At 34.7% G+C, this 15,914-nt stretch overlaps 1 protein-coding gene and 1 long non-coding RNA gene across 2 annotated transcripts in view; one reads left to right on the top strand and one right to left on the bottom strand.

The window, feature by feature from the left end:
* Window positions 1-15,914, bottom strand: part of LOC125656004 (receptor-type tyrosine-protein phosphatase C-like) — a 158,491-nt gene that overhangs the window by 96,669 nt on the left and 45,908 nt on the right. The window lies entirely within an intron of this gene.
* Window positions 3,666-4,699, top strand: LOC125656006 (uncharacterized). Its single transcript, XR_008796756.1, has 4 exons — window positions 3,666-3,876; window positions 3,975-4,088; window positions 4,343-4,538; window positions 4,641-4,699. It is a non-coding gene; the product is annotated as an uncharacterized LOC125656006 (long non-coding RNA).

Below are 15,914 nucleotides of genomic sequence, written 5' to 3'. Positions count from 1 at the left end.
GGACAAAATGTCACAGGAAAAATGTCAAAGTTTATAAGAAAATATAAATTTTGATACATATTTGAAAACATATCTGTTCTTTGTGTAAAGTTTACGAAAATATACATGTATATGCAAAATTCACATTTTCTATGAGAATCTATATCACATGTGATTTTGAACTTTAGATTTTGATAAAATTGTTATTCCTTTAATCATATTTATTGTAGAATATTAATTAGATATTAAAAGAGAGAGATTTTCATTGATATAAAATAAAAAATAAGTTTTGTGATAATTTGGTTTACTATACATGTACTATATATTAATGATTGTCAAAACAAAATCTGATGGCAGGATTATGGTTGGCTTCCTCTCCAGATTATTGTCAAAACAAGAAGCAAGTGAACTGTCATATAATAATTGCTATATAAACAAGTTAATGATTTTTTTGTTTCTTATTATCTAATAATGAACTGAAAGTGCTGAATGTGGCAAAACAAATAACATTAAGAATGAAAACTCAGCCTAGCAGGCACGCGACATTGTTTCAACGTTGAGAATAGGTTGAATATTGGTTGCAACGTTGAGCAACTATAATTCAACGTTGTTTTAACGCTGAAGTTTCAACGTCGAAACCACAACGTTTTATCAACGTTGAAACAACATTGAAGATATAGCATATTTTCAACGTTGCATGTTCGTTGATATTTCTACGTTGAAACAACGTTGAAGATATAACATATTTTCAATGTTGAAATGTCTGTCGATCTTTCAACGTTGAAACAACGTTGAAAGTATAACATATTTTTAACGTTGAATGTTTGTCGATCTTTCAACGTTGAAACAACGTTAAAGGTATAACATATTTTCAATGTTGAAATGTCTATCGATCTTTCAACGTTGAACAATGTTGAAGATAGAACATATTTTCAACGTTGAATGTTTGTCGATCTTTCAACTTTGAATCAACGATGAGGATATAACATATTTTCAACGTTGAATATTTGTTAATATCTCAACGTTCAAACAACGTTGGTTATTCAACATATTTTCAACAATGAAAAAGTGACGCGTGTTTAATTATCATTCAACAGTGTTTCAACGTCGAAACATCAACGTTGAGGATGTAACAAATTTTCAACTTCAAAACATCATAGAATGCACAACCTGTTTTCAAATTTGTTGTTTTGACATTTCAAAATGTATATGAATTTTCAACCTTGGGCTATTCATACATAGTTATTGTATGTTTTGATTATCTTTAATTTACAACCAATTGCGTAGAACATGGGTAATTCTCTTGAATTTTTTCTCCTTTTCGAAATTATTTATTACTTTTCAACGGTATGACTTTTCAGTTATACATTTGCAATCTATATTGTTCATATGCAGCATTTAAATATCGTACATACGTGTAAATGCAGGGCACATTGCTAGATTGATGTATAGTTTTGAGAAGTAATTAAAGCAATGCATTTATAATCCCGCTTTTATAATCAAATGACACGAGGCTATGTTATGAATATTACATATTTCAATCAAATATAATATTTGTTTTTCATTTGTTTCAGTGTAATGTACGGAAACAATATTATGATTTCTTCTTTATAAGCTTTGTAGCATACAAAGGAAGGTGTAGGGTATATTGCATATTTGTTAAATGGTTTTTCCAATCTTTTCAACCTGGCGATAGAGAAGATGTGTCTATTGTCGGACACCCCGACATAAAATTCTTTGTTTACACTTAATTACTTAACCTTACCAATTGTCCCACTGGAAACAATTTTCGTTTTTCGGGTACCCCCCCCCCCTTAACATTCTGCAGCAGGCATTTCACGAAGCTACCTTGAGACTAATACGCGTCCTTAGTATGTCTACACATCCTATTCCTAACTGGGAAGTTAGTTTCTAGAAACGTTTCTTCATTTAGGGCTCGCCATACATGTAAGTTCATCTTAGGACAGCATAACACTTGTCCTAGCTAAGATACCATCCCACGTTTGTATAAACATGGCGACAGCCGCGAAATTGAAGCGAAAAGCAGAAACCTTGAAAAAATCTATGTTAAGGACAACCCGCAAGATTACTTAATTATGAGGACGTACAGTCTTTCGCGGTTTTCATATCCTCCGTCGTTTTTTCTACCTCATGTAGTAGAACTTGAATGTTCCCCAGTTGAACAATTTGGGTTCCCCCTCTTACTCATGATAATACACCAATCCGCACAACTCGCAAATTAAATTCAGATTGGTTTGATTTGTGTTTGAAAAACGATTGTTCAATTACTGTTATTAAAGACCTTGACATGAGTACACGTAAGTCAAGGTATATTCGTTCGATTTCAAACTATCGTACACGAGTATTGTATGGCTCTGTGGTTTTGTATTGCATTCATCGTGAAAAGAAATTATAATAAACTAGTAAATTAAACACGCATGTATAGGTCTAAGTATCACAATATCTGTTTGTTTTACTACGTTATCAAATGATCTTAAAATTCCATCGTTTATAACATATTTATATTGGACTCTCGGTATCTATATTACAAATATTCATATAAATGAATATGTCTTTTCTCTCATTGTGTGTGTCTAGTTTTGATTTGCTTACTCGGAAATATATTACGAATATCATGTGTATAAATACATGTAAAGGAATAATAATCTGAAATGCTGATCAGAATAGGACTCGGTGAACTGATTCTGATGTGTGTTAGTTATTTTGTTATCAATACCTTTGAAGAATTTATCAATCATTGTTAATCAGATCAAATTAATGTTTGAATTTATTTCAGGGAATAAGCAAAGAAAATGTCCTAACATTATAAAGAATAAGCTAAATCCCTTAAAGTTTTAGAGAATAAGCTTACTCCCTGATTGAAATAAGAGATTGTGCTTAATCTCTGAGAATTTCAGGGATTTTGCGTATTGGAATTCAAGTAGTTTTCAAGACATATGACTCACGACGGCTGTGACCGGTCTAAAAGGATATTTACTCCTCCTAGGCACCTGATCCCGCCTTTGGTATGTCCAGAAGTCTGTGTTTGCACAACTCTCTGTTTTGTATTGCTTATAGGAGTTATGAGATTGATCGCTTTTCGTTATTTTCGCCTTCCTTTTTTGCATATGTTGTCTTTAAAGTTTTCGTTGAATAACCCTTTATCCATAGAGCCTGACATGAACTTTTGTAACCACACTAAGAAAATTAAAAGAAATGTATCTCATTATACTCTCAAAATATAAAACCCCAACCGATCGAAAATAAATTCTTTGAAAAACAATTTTCCATGAAAATTTTCCAATTTTAAATCAATTAGATATCAATGAATGTGTCAGTGGACCATGTCAGAACCAAGGGACCTGTCATGATCATGTCAAAAGATTTACATGTTCTTGTAGAAGTGGATTTACGGGCACATTATTTCAAATAGGTACAATACATAAACAGTTATTCTTATATATCAAGGTATTGGGTCTATTATGACGAAATAGTCATATTATGATACATGTTCATTTCTTGAGATTATTTAAAAATGCAATAAATGGAAATCAACATATACTTTATCGATTTCCTTCTTGCAGACATTGATGAGTGACAGAGTGATTCATGCTTACATAACGGGACATGCACAGATCGCATAAATCGATTTGAATGTACCTGTGTACCAGGATTTACTGATGCAGTCTGTCATACAGGTAAGCGATATCGATCATCAATCAATTATTGTAAACCAATGGACAACCAATCATTATTGGTGAAATTGATTTTTTTTGTAAACAGATATTGATGAATGCGTCAGTCACCCATGTCAGAATAACGGATCATGTATAGATCTGATTAACCAGTTCCAGTGTCAATGTGTTCCAGGATTTACGGGCATACTCTGTGAAACAGGTAATCTACACACCTTTCTATATTTCTTCTTGAAGTTACCAGTGCAATACAATATATTCGATGGAATCTGCATACAGTAACATGTTTGTTGTTTTCAGATATCAATGAATGCGCCAGTAATCCTTGTGTTAATATGGGTACCTGTAACGATCTTGTGAACCAATTCACTTGTTCCTGTCGAGCCGGATTCACCGGAACGTTATGCGAAATTGGTATCCCATACATTGTACTACCAACCATTTAGCAATGTTTAAAGAACACTCAGACATCCGTAATCTCTATTCCTGGTGCATGCTGTGTGCATGCTGTTAGGAGCAGCATAATAATTATGTATTTCTACTCCTCGAAATTTGGAAGTTTCTATCAAAATTCATTTGTCTTAGAACTAAATGATGACTGATTTAACAATTTGATTAATAGGAAGTGTGCATGTACATGTAAGATTTTATTTTGTATTTTCTGACAGACATTGATGAATGCGCCTCGAGTCCTTGTTCCGTTTTCTTTGACTGTGAGGACCGTGTGAATGCCTACTACTGCAAGCTGATTATATGGAAAGTGGCCCTAATCGTCTCTAGTATTGCTTTATTTAACTTGTTAGTAATCTCCAGAGTCATATTCTTAGTGAAACGGCGAAAATACAGGGATGTTGACCACACTTGGTAAGAATCTCTTTCAATCACAAAATAACTGTGATATGATTTTGTAATTATTTCATATTAACACAGTTCACAAATCTTATATGATGTTTATTTCATATTTAGGTTGTCAAATTTTATCAACATCGGTAAACCGGATGTTCAAACAAGAGTTATATGAGTAGATACGTGTTTAATTGTTTGAGTTTTTACATGTAAGTGAAATAATTTAACTTCTTATATAAGCATATATTGCCAACAACAGCTTGTTCTGTTATAGATTCAAAGGTAGATTGCCATATCAGAAATTTTAATTAATGGACTCCGTGCTGAAGCCATTGCATCAATTATCCGTGCTGAAGCCATTACATCAATTATCCGTACTGACGCCATTCCATCAATTATCCGTACGGAAGTCATTCCATCAATTATCTGAACTGAAGCCATTCCATCAATTATCCGTACGGAAGCCATTCCATCATTTATCTGAACTGAAGCCATTCCATCAATTATCTGTGCTGAAGCCATTCCATCAACTATCCGTACTGAAGCCATTCCATTAATCATTCGTACTGACGACATTACATCAGTTATCCGCACTGAAACCATTACATCAATTATCCGTACTGAAGCCATTACTTCAATTATCCGTGCTGAAGCCATTACATAAATTATCCGTACTGACGCCATTCCATCAATTATCCGTACGGAAGCAGTTCCATCAATTATCCGTACTGACGCCATTCCATGAATTATCCGTACGGAAGCCATTCCATCAATTTTCTGAACTGAAATATAATATCAATTATCCGTGCTGAAGCCATTCCATCAATTATCCGTACTGAGGCCATTCCATTAATCATCCGTACTGACGCCATTACATCAGTTATCCGCACTGAAACCATTACATCAATTATCCGTACTGAAGCCATTACTTCAATTATCCGTACTGAAGACATTCCATCAATTATCCGTACTGACACCATTACATCAATTATCCGTACTGAAGCAATTACATTAATTATGCATTCTGAAGCCATTCCATCAATTATCCGTACTAAACCCATTCAATCAATTCGTACTGAAGCCATTACATTAATCATCCGTACTGAACCATTACATCAATTTTCCGTACTGACGCCATTACATTAATTATCCGTACTGAAGTCATTCCATCAATTATCCGTGCTGAAGCCATTCCATCAATTATGCGTACTAAAGCCATTACATCAATTATCCGTACTGAATCCATTACATCAATTATCCGTACTGACGTCATTACATCAATTATCTGCACTGAAGCCATTACATTAATCATCCGTACTGAAGCCATTACATCAATTATCCGTACTGACGCCATTACATCAATTATCCGTACTGAAGTCATTCCATCAATTATCCGTGTGAAGCCATTCCATCAATTATGCGTACTAAAGCCATTACATCAATTATCCGTACTGACGCCAGTACATCAATTATCCGTACTGAAGCCATTTTATCATTTATCATCCATATGGAGGAATATACAACCATTATTTGTTATGTTCTGTTGCTGAAATAAAAATAAAAATAATATTCTTTTGCTTCATACTTGTATATTTTATTGAAAGTAGATATTAACGGCAAAGCAACAACTCAACTTTATGACAAACGAAATTAGTTCTGCATCCTCATCGTCAACTTCCTATATTTATATAGCAACATTTCATTATCATCTACTTTTGGTGTTTTTATCTCTCCACTAATTCGATGCGCAAGAGCTTGTTCCGCGTATGGTCAGTTTTTATATCGAGGTAAGCTACTGACAAACAAGTTGATGGTACAGAGGTTTCAATAGTCTCGTTTAAAGTCAGCATTTTGCAAACTCTACGACCGTTATAACGATCTAGTTTGACAATACAACCTATCATTGGGACATACGTGTTTCATAACTATTATTACACAGTTCGCAGCACCCTGGGTTTGACAACAGATGATCCGTTTACCTGATCAAGACATAAGGCTCACGGTGTGTGTGACTGGTGGACAAAGGATGCTTACTCCTCCTAGGCACCTGAACCCACTTCTGGTTTGTCCAGGGGTCTGTGTTTACCCAACTATCTATTTTGTATTGCTTATCTGATTTATGAGATTGATTGCTGTTCGTTATCTTCGCCTTTAATTGATTGATTGATTGTTTTGATGTTTTTCGACATATTAAACAATATTTCAGTTATATAGTGGCGCCCCGTTTTTGTTGGTGGAAGAGAGAACCCAGATACAATGTGCATGGGAAGAGACAACCGAATTTCCAAAAGTGAACTGGAAAACTTTCTCACTTACCGGCTCAAGCGGGATTCGATCCCTCGCCGACCAGAGTTGAGAGGCCGTGTGATTTTGTGCGCGATGCTCTGACCACTCGGCCACGGATGTCCCTGCGTTTCATTGAAATCTTGCATTTAATTAAATCAGATACACGCTGATCTATTGTAAAAAATTATGAGAAAATAGTGATGCATTAAAGGATACGTATTAATGTTTTTATATTTGTTTTGCAAGGGAAGGGATGCTGCTATCAGGTAATGATTTAGAGCATATATTTTCATTCCTCAATGGCACGAGTACCTTCATTCTATAAATGTTTGATACACATACATGGTCCAACTTTCCCTTGCGTTGCCGAAAAAACAAAATAAAACAACAAACAAAACCAAAATAATCATAAATAAAACTACAAGTAATATTTTTTCAAACAATAAAGACACGCGCGTAATAGAACATAAAGAAGCAAGTTAAGTTTACAATGAAAATGAAGAGTAATCCGTGTTTGCCCAACCAGTCTATTTTGTATTGCGTGTAGGGGTTATGACATTGATAATTACTCTAAGTAAGTTATGACGAATCTTAAAGTCCCATTATAAACTAAATAAAATCACAAACTTCCCTCGTTAATTCGATTAAACGGTAATATATGCTTTCATTCATGGGATAAAACGGAAGAAGCCAATGGTCATTTCGTCTCTGTATCGACAATAGGTAATGAATCTAATATTTGATGCATGTTCTATACAACACTCTACAGCATATCGTTTTAATATAAGAACAGGAGTTACTTAAATTCATCAACTTCTAATTATAAAGTATAACACCAATCTTGTCCGGTATTCTGCCTAAAATCTTAAAACTATATTCCCAATTCCATCAAGGCGCCTTTCAGCTTTACAACTGATCCTTCACAAAAGGTAATCTCCCTAACATTGCTAAAATAGCCAATATTACACTAGTACATATAATTAAAGGTGATCCACAAATATATCTAACAAGTTTCAATGAATCGTAAAAATAACGAACAGTGATCAATCTCATAACTTCTATAAGCAATACAAAATAGATAGTTGGGCAAACACGGACCCCTGGACACAACACAGGTGGGATCAGATGCATAGGGGGAGTAAGAATCACCTGTCGACTGATCACACCCACCGTGAGCCTCATATCCTGTGGAATTCTGGAAAAGATTATATTCCACCACCTGTATACTTCTCTTTATGATAATGAATTATTAGAAACTCGTCAGTCTGGTTTTGAATATCAAATCTAGATAATGGTTAGGATGTTAGAATTGTCTTCTGTGACATTCCTAATGCCTTTGACATTTCTGACATAAGGGTTTATTATGCATACTAAGACTGAATGATATTGAGGGTAATAAATACCATCAGATTGAGAACTATACAAATGACAATCTTTCAAAAGTAGCTGTAGATTGTTAATCATTTACAAACATGTATAAGAGGTCTGAAGCAGTTATGTCCTAAGACTATGTATCACAGAACCTTCCTCATCTGCTCATATTTGCATATTTTATTGAACATAGATGATAACGGCAATCTAACAAATCAAACTGTATAACAGACATGATGAGCTCAACTTATATGAAACACGATGTGACTAATTTGGAGGTCCTAGAGTCAAAACCCTGGGGGTTGCGAAATTCTTAATCTTAGTACAACCTCTTCTGCTTTTACTAGATATAAAGTTTAATTTCTATACCATGTCATTGGGTCAAATGCTGTCAGACGTGTTTCATACCGATTGTTAGGCCATTATTTGTTTATTTATTTTGATTACGAATAGATTTGTTTACCTGATCAAAATATGGGGCTGACGACGGGTTTTACTGGTCTACAGGGGATGCTTCCTCCTCCTGGGTACCTGATCCCACCTTTGGTTTATCCAGGGGTGCATGTTTGCCCATCTCTCTATTTTGTAATTTGTGTATTGCGTATAGGAGCTATAATATTGATCACTGTTAGTTATTTTCGCCTTTCAATAGCAAACTTAAAGATATCTTTCAAATAAAATAGACAATGATTACCATAATTCTGGCCTCACCCAGGAACTGAACCCCTTACCCTGGGATCTTGAAAATTACAATTTTGGTAAAGTACTATCTTCTTCTCCTAACAATATTTTTGTCAACACAGGGGTGATCTGTTGTTTGGTAGATTTGAGTAACACATTATGTTATGATGAGAAAGATATCATTTATCGGGTTGCTTCTAATGTCATTCGCCAATTTCCGCTATTTACACATATCCCACTGTTTCGCATGAACAGAAAAAGAGACATAACTCTAACAGAAACAGAAATATGCAGTTTGTCAAAAATCAGTTTACTTCATCAACAATGTTTGGCATCAATGCCATCAAAAAGATATTATCTATATGCTTTCCACACATCTACTATGCATATCAAATTTGATCCCGACCTGGGATCAGAACATCTACCTTGGAATTCAGTTTATATGAAAACGGCGGATGTGGCTTCTTTTAAATTAGTTATTACAACATCAAATGATACTTACATATATCTTGTCTGTTTTTGTGAAACTTTTACTAATGGAGTGATCGAACGAAAAGTTGAATATCTTCGGTAAATGACTATAACTTTATCGAAAATGTTCCTGAACTGTCAGCAAGTTATGGCTTTGACCACGGTTGTTCGCATATTTTTCTGACAGTGGAGCTGGATCAGCGTTTCTTCCCAGAATCCTCTTCAAGATGTATATTAGCAATGACTAAATGGTAGTTACTAGCTATCAGATGAGTTTCTACATTGCATATGTTTGTTTAGGATAGCTAGTAAAACAATGCCGATATATTGAGGGATTTTTTCTTTGTAGTTAGAAAACAAATCTTGTGGAGGAAATTATTCCTTATTTCATGAACTCTATTCTTAGAGCTCATGGATAAAGATAAGCAAATCAGAGATCGCTAATTTTCTACCCCTTTTTGAAAACTAACAGGGGCACATCGTATATCAGATATTAGTATAATGAAGGTGTCTCTCATTATGCAGTGGGATTGATTGATTGATGTTTTCCGCCACACTCAACAATTTTTCAGTTATCTGGTGGAACCCAGTTTTTATTGGTGGAAGAGAGAACCCAGATACAATGTACCTGGGAAGAGACTACCGACTTTCCGAAAGTAAAGTGGGACACTTTCTCACTTACCGGTGCGAACGGGATTCGAACCCGCGCCGACAGAGGTGAGAGAACGTGTGATTTTGAGCGCGATAATCTAACCCATCGCCCACGAAGGACCCTTTATGCAGTGGGAGATGTGTTCTAAGAGTCATAATATTCAAGAAAATCGTTAAAATAAAAATCGCAATATATCTGCGGAAAGGCATTTTGAATTGGACTCTGACTATACGAAGTTGACTACGTCACCTATTAAAGAATGACCAGGTTTGCTCCGTTTGATCATAGGTTTCTTCAGAGTGTTTATTTTGGGAGGTTTGATTTTAATCTAATACACAATGAGGATTTCTTGGGTTCTTTGCCCTTTTATCGGTTCCAGATAAATGTCAGTATAACTTAAGCATAACAATTTTGTTTTCAAATGGTCACAACCTTTAAATAACACCACACTACTATTGTGAAACTTTGAAATAAATTACTGGCAAGCGGAAATGTATCGGACCAGATAAGTCTTTCAAAGAATAATGTGGTCAGAACGCGACAAGTTGGACAAATTGATCTATAAAAGGTGACGATAGCAAACAGTGATTAATCCCATATGTCCCACAAGCAATACAAAATAGAGAGTTGAACAAACACGGACCCAAGGATATACTAGAGGTGGGATCAGGTGCATGAGAGGAGTAAGCATCCCCTGTCGACTGGTCACAACCGCCCTGGGCCCTATATGTTTATCAGGTAAACGAAGTTATCCGTAGTTACAATCAGTGTGTCAAGAACGGCTTAATAATCGGCATGAAACTCGTCAGGCAGCATTTGACACAATGGTAGGTTGTATTCCATTTAAGAGACAGAAATAACACCCGTGTTGTCACCTCTATGACATTCTGGTATTTTAGAATTTAACGCAGTCAAGAAAAGGTTAAGCTGTGCGTTAGCAATTCTGTCTAAAGTATAGTTGGTTGGTTGTATGTGTAACGTCCCGTCAAGAATTTGTCACTCATACTGAGTGGTCACCAGCTGCAGGTGAGAATCACGAATTTTTAAAGGTTATATCCGAAAGATCGGTGATTCTCACTTCTAAATACCAAGCGTTTTTGACGAAAGAGCAATCACAACCCATGTTAACGTCTTATGTTTCGTTTTAAACGGCCATGACACGACCGGGGCTCAAATTCAGGAATTCCTAGTTACGAAGCTAACCCTCTACCACTAAGCTTCAGCTACCGATCTCTATGGTATAGTTATGTATATAAACATGCACATTAACTTGTGTATCGGATATAGTTATTCAAAATTCAAGGCTCATTACATTAAACAAAACCAAATATTTTCCTTGTACATGTACACATAAACGATTTTCTCATTTGTGGTAGGAATTAATGTGATACATTTCAACGCACAGGGTCTCTATAACATCGATATTTCCTTGCACTCAATTAAATAGTGACATTCATTGCAAAGTCGGTAGTATGTTCCTTTCACACCGCGAAGTACTGTACCAATAACCTTTTTTCAATCGGAAGAAGCTAATTGGTCGTTCTGATTTTCACACACTTACTGAGAAGGGCATACACTATTACCATCAGCTATCATTAAGTACATACCATAATTCCGAGGAGTGAGACACATTTTGATTGGAATGACTCCTATTGTCAATACATATACTACAAATATGAACTTGTTAAATATTTGTTATACGTAATGACGTGAAGTATACGCCATATATTAGCAAACTTGTAAGAATTAAACTAGATGGTAAGATCAAATGTATACGATTGTGACATGTTTAATCTTTGTCAAAAGATATAAACTCAAAACATGTCCAAAGTACTAACTAAGTGGATACAGGGAGCACTCGGGCCTCATGGGACAACGCGTCTTGTGAGGCTGCATCCGATGTCAAGTAAAGGAGGCCTTAGTGAAAAAAAACAACAAATCGATATGGATAAGCAGCGGACACGAATATACATTAAATGCCAAACTACACAGGTCATACGAGATTTAAGGTGGTACTACGTGTACCATAACACCGTGTTTATAGATATTGGCGATATGGTCAAATATAAAAAGAATGTGGTGCAAAATTACTATTTTCATCCATGGGATTTGCTTGGACTTTTTCTTTCTTTTTTATTTTATTTTTGTTCAGTTAAGAAAAATAGATTTTTGCATAGTTCTTTATGCTCGTCACTGGAAAACATTCATCTTTAATTTGATATATCACATTCGCGAGTTTATGGTGGATTTAAGATTTTGGATGATCTTATACAAACAACCCTTTTGATATCAACAATATATGGATCATATTTGACACCACCTTATTTAGAAATATCCAATCAGTGAGGTGTTTTGTCGTCAGCTGCTAAATAAAACACGGCCAATCTATCTTTTTAAAAAGATAGGAGTGATAACACCATATCGGTTATATTTATCTACTATGCAAATAGAGGTTATAAGAAATGTTTATCAATAATCATTAAATTTGTATCATAGTGATTCAAATTACATAGAATTTGTAGATTTTTAGGACCATCATTTCTGCAAGCAATAATGTTGGGAAATTCCATCGGTATGTTTGCATTGCAATAGACCATGATAGAAAGATAAAATACACACAGCTGTACTAAACGTTCAACTTCTTATATGTATTATTTTGTAGGGTGGGGGTATGCAAGTTGTCTACTATACTAAATATAACAATAATTAATCCCGTATTAAAATAAGACTGCTCGTTTTGATATGATTTCAGAAACAGAGAGAGAAAGATCCTTCAATAATAGACAAACTTGCATAATACTAATTATAAATTCAGAGTTAGCACGGAAAAGAGCCCGGGATTCCATTTTGATAAAAGTACTGTACCTGTATAAAATTTTGATTGATTGTTTGAAGACGTGATAAAAAATATATTTACCCAACTTCTTTGCTTTTCAATTTTCTTACGTAAGATATCGGTAATTTATCGTCTGTATTGTAGTCGCCAACATACTATCGCCAAATCGGCATCAAGCAACATTCAATTAATCATTTGTATTAATCACCCCACTTCTGCCTTCTTCCGTGTTTGTGCACGTACATGGAACATTCCAATATTCGTATAAATAGGCTCTCTCATTTCAAAAAAATAATAATAATAAAACGTCAACGAAAATTGCAGTATGAAATTTCTTTGGATATTTTCAATATATATCTACAGTCTAGTATATTTGATAGATGCCAATCATTTTCGAGGAGGTACAATAAGTTGGAAACCTACAGCCAATGGAAATGAGGTCAAACTTATAACATTTTTGTATCTGTTATCCTGGCTATATTTAGCTCTAAAACTTCATAGTTATTTCGGATTTCAAACATTTCGGTTGAGCATCACTGTAGAGACACTATTTGTCGAAATGCGCATCTGGTGCATCAAAATCAAAATTGGTATGGTATAAGTTTTACATAATAAAGGAAAGGTTGACATTACACCGACATCTTTACTGCCCAAAAGTTTAGGCGGTGTCCATTAGAATCTCACACGACCATGTTCTTCTTTGTTCTTTAAATATTAAGTCAGAGACGCAATCATCGAGATGATACTTCTAAGCTATTATTCTCGATAATATGAACATTTTTCGATAGATAAAATCATTCCATATCGTGATACAGAATAGATAAAATCCATCGTTAAAGGGATTTTTGTTTTACTCAGGTTAAGAAAGTGAAGCGGTAAAGCCTCGTTCTGGATCATAAGTTGTTGTTTTTATCCTCATCTAGATATCACTTATATTTTCAGATAGAAAAAAAGGTAAAGATAATTCTCAAATCTAAGAAAATAATGATATGTAACCTATAGTGTAATAAAAATAATGCAAATAAATAATGGATGAATAAGTAAATAAAATGTTGAAAATAAAATGTTTATTTTAGTTAATAAAAATGCACCTGTTTTCCTTGGTGCACTTTTAAGCTTGCCTGTAAATGAAATTTATAAAAAATGACCAAAGAAAAATATCTTGTAAATTAAGTGAACGTGCTTTTCAGTATTTAATGCACGAATTCACTGGAATGCATTGATAGTTTGGTTTCTGAATTTGTTGTTTGCAGACTTATTTTTTGTATCGAAGGGTATCTCCTCTGTACAATGTAACATTCGCCGCGACCGTGACATGTGATTGGGCATGAATGAAAGGTGAAGATAACGAACAGTGATCAATCTCATAACTCCTATAAGCAATACAAAATAGATTGTTGGGCAAACACGGACCCCTGGACACACCAGAGGTGGGATCAGGTACCTAGGAGGAGTAAGCATCCCCTGTCAATTTTTGATAAATTGAAATGGATAGTTTTTGTTATAGAAATAAAGATCTTTTATGAATAATTGGATTAGAGATATTTTTACACAAGATACAGTTTGTACATACATAAAACCCGGCTCCCTAAATTGTGTTTGTGAACACAGTGTTAAACGATATCTAGAGTGAGCCGCATGTGCACATATTTGATAGGACTTGTAAACCACGTAGAATAATCGTAGTGCTCGTATCAAATCTTACCTAATATTGACGTTAGTCGTGACAGTCGTGTTGATCGTAGAAAATATTTTGACGGTGAAAACAATATCTACGATCAATGCAATTGATTTTCAGTTGTTACAATCACATTAGATTTTATTGTATATTCTATATACTTGTCATTTTACAGTGATCTGATAATACTTCTCCAGTTTGAATTTCTCTACTTTATAGCATGAAATCAGTATCAGTCGAATAAAGCACTAAACATTTCCTCACACCTCTGACACAAACGACGACAAACAGCGTTGAACAGAAAACCCATTATGGTTTCAATGTATAAATATAAGGTAAGTGAAAATATGTTTAGCGTGTTTGTCACGGTCATTTAGTAAATATATTACAGAAAATACAAGTATGCGCCGATGAACAAATGACAGCATATAAATTAAGCATAGAGATGTCATCTTGGTCTGGAATCTGGAAAAATGAACTCCTGGAGACGGCAAACTATGCAATGCTGATCAAAAACCAACGTCCATGAACAATCTACAATGGCATTGTCCGATGTACATCTGATACGCTGATGTGATAAAATCTGCATAAAGTCCTAGACATTACGCTGAAAAGAAAAATCAAAACAAAAGCAAAACGTCAGTCAAAAAACTGAATGCGAGAGGGGGAAGGTCGGTTTAGAAAGTACGGACGTTTGCTCTCTTTCAATGGCGACGTAAAAATAAAAACCTAGTTGACATGCGCAGATTTAAAAACAAAATTAAACGCCGAGCCCGAAGAAATTACCATTAAACCCTGAGAAAAAGTTATCAATCTTTGAAGATCAAGTAAGTACCAGTAAACAGAACTGTACAAAATAACCAGGTTTATCCATACTGGGTAAACCCCATACTGTTCGCAGACATTTTGGAGAGTTTATCGACTTGCCTTTATCCTATTGAGTTTTCATTCCTTAAAATTCGATAACCTGTAAAATGACAATATTTAAAACATACCGACAGGGATGCTTACTCATCCTAGACACCTGATACCATATCTGGCATATCCAGGAGTCCGTGTTTGCCCAAAAATATGAAGAGATATATCGAATGCATACGTACAACTTTAAAATGTATATACATATTCTGAGTTTAGGATACATGTTCTAGTTGACAGCAAAGCCTGACTCAACTACAAACATTATCAACTTACTGTTGAAATTTAATTGTAAATCTTATAGTGGTACATTTAATTCACCAGAGAACCTGCATTATATCATTTCTAGTCAATCACAGCTCCAATTGGACATTCGCTGTCGTTGTGTGTGTAGAGAATTTCCCTAAGTCGACCATCACTATTGGAACTAAGACACATACTCCTAACACTTCTATTTCAACCGTTACATTACAGGTAATTCGTACTTGGAATAAAGATGCCAAA

Source organism: Ostrea edulis, chromosome 7 (assembly GCF_947568905.1).
Source record: "Ostrea edulis chromosome 7, xbOstEdul1.1, whole genome shotgun sequence".
Taxonomy (NCBI): Eukaryota; Metazoa; Mollusca; class Bivalvia; order Ostreida; family Ostreidae; genus Ostrea; species Ostrea edulis.
Note: the sequence above shows the minus strand (reverse complement) of the source record. Positions and strands in the feature narration are given on the sequence as shown.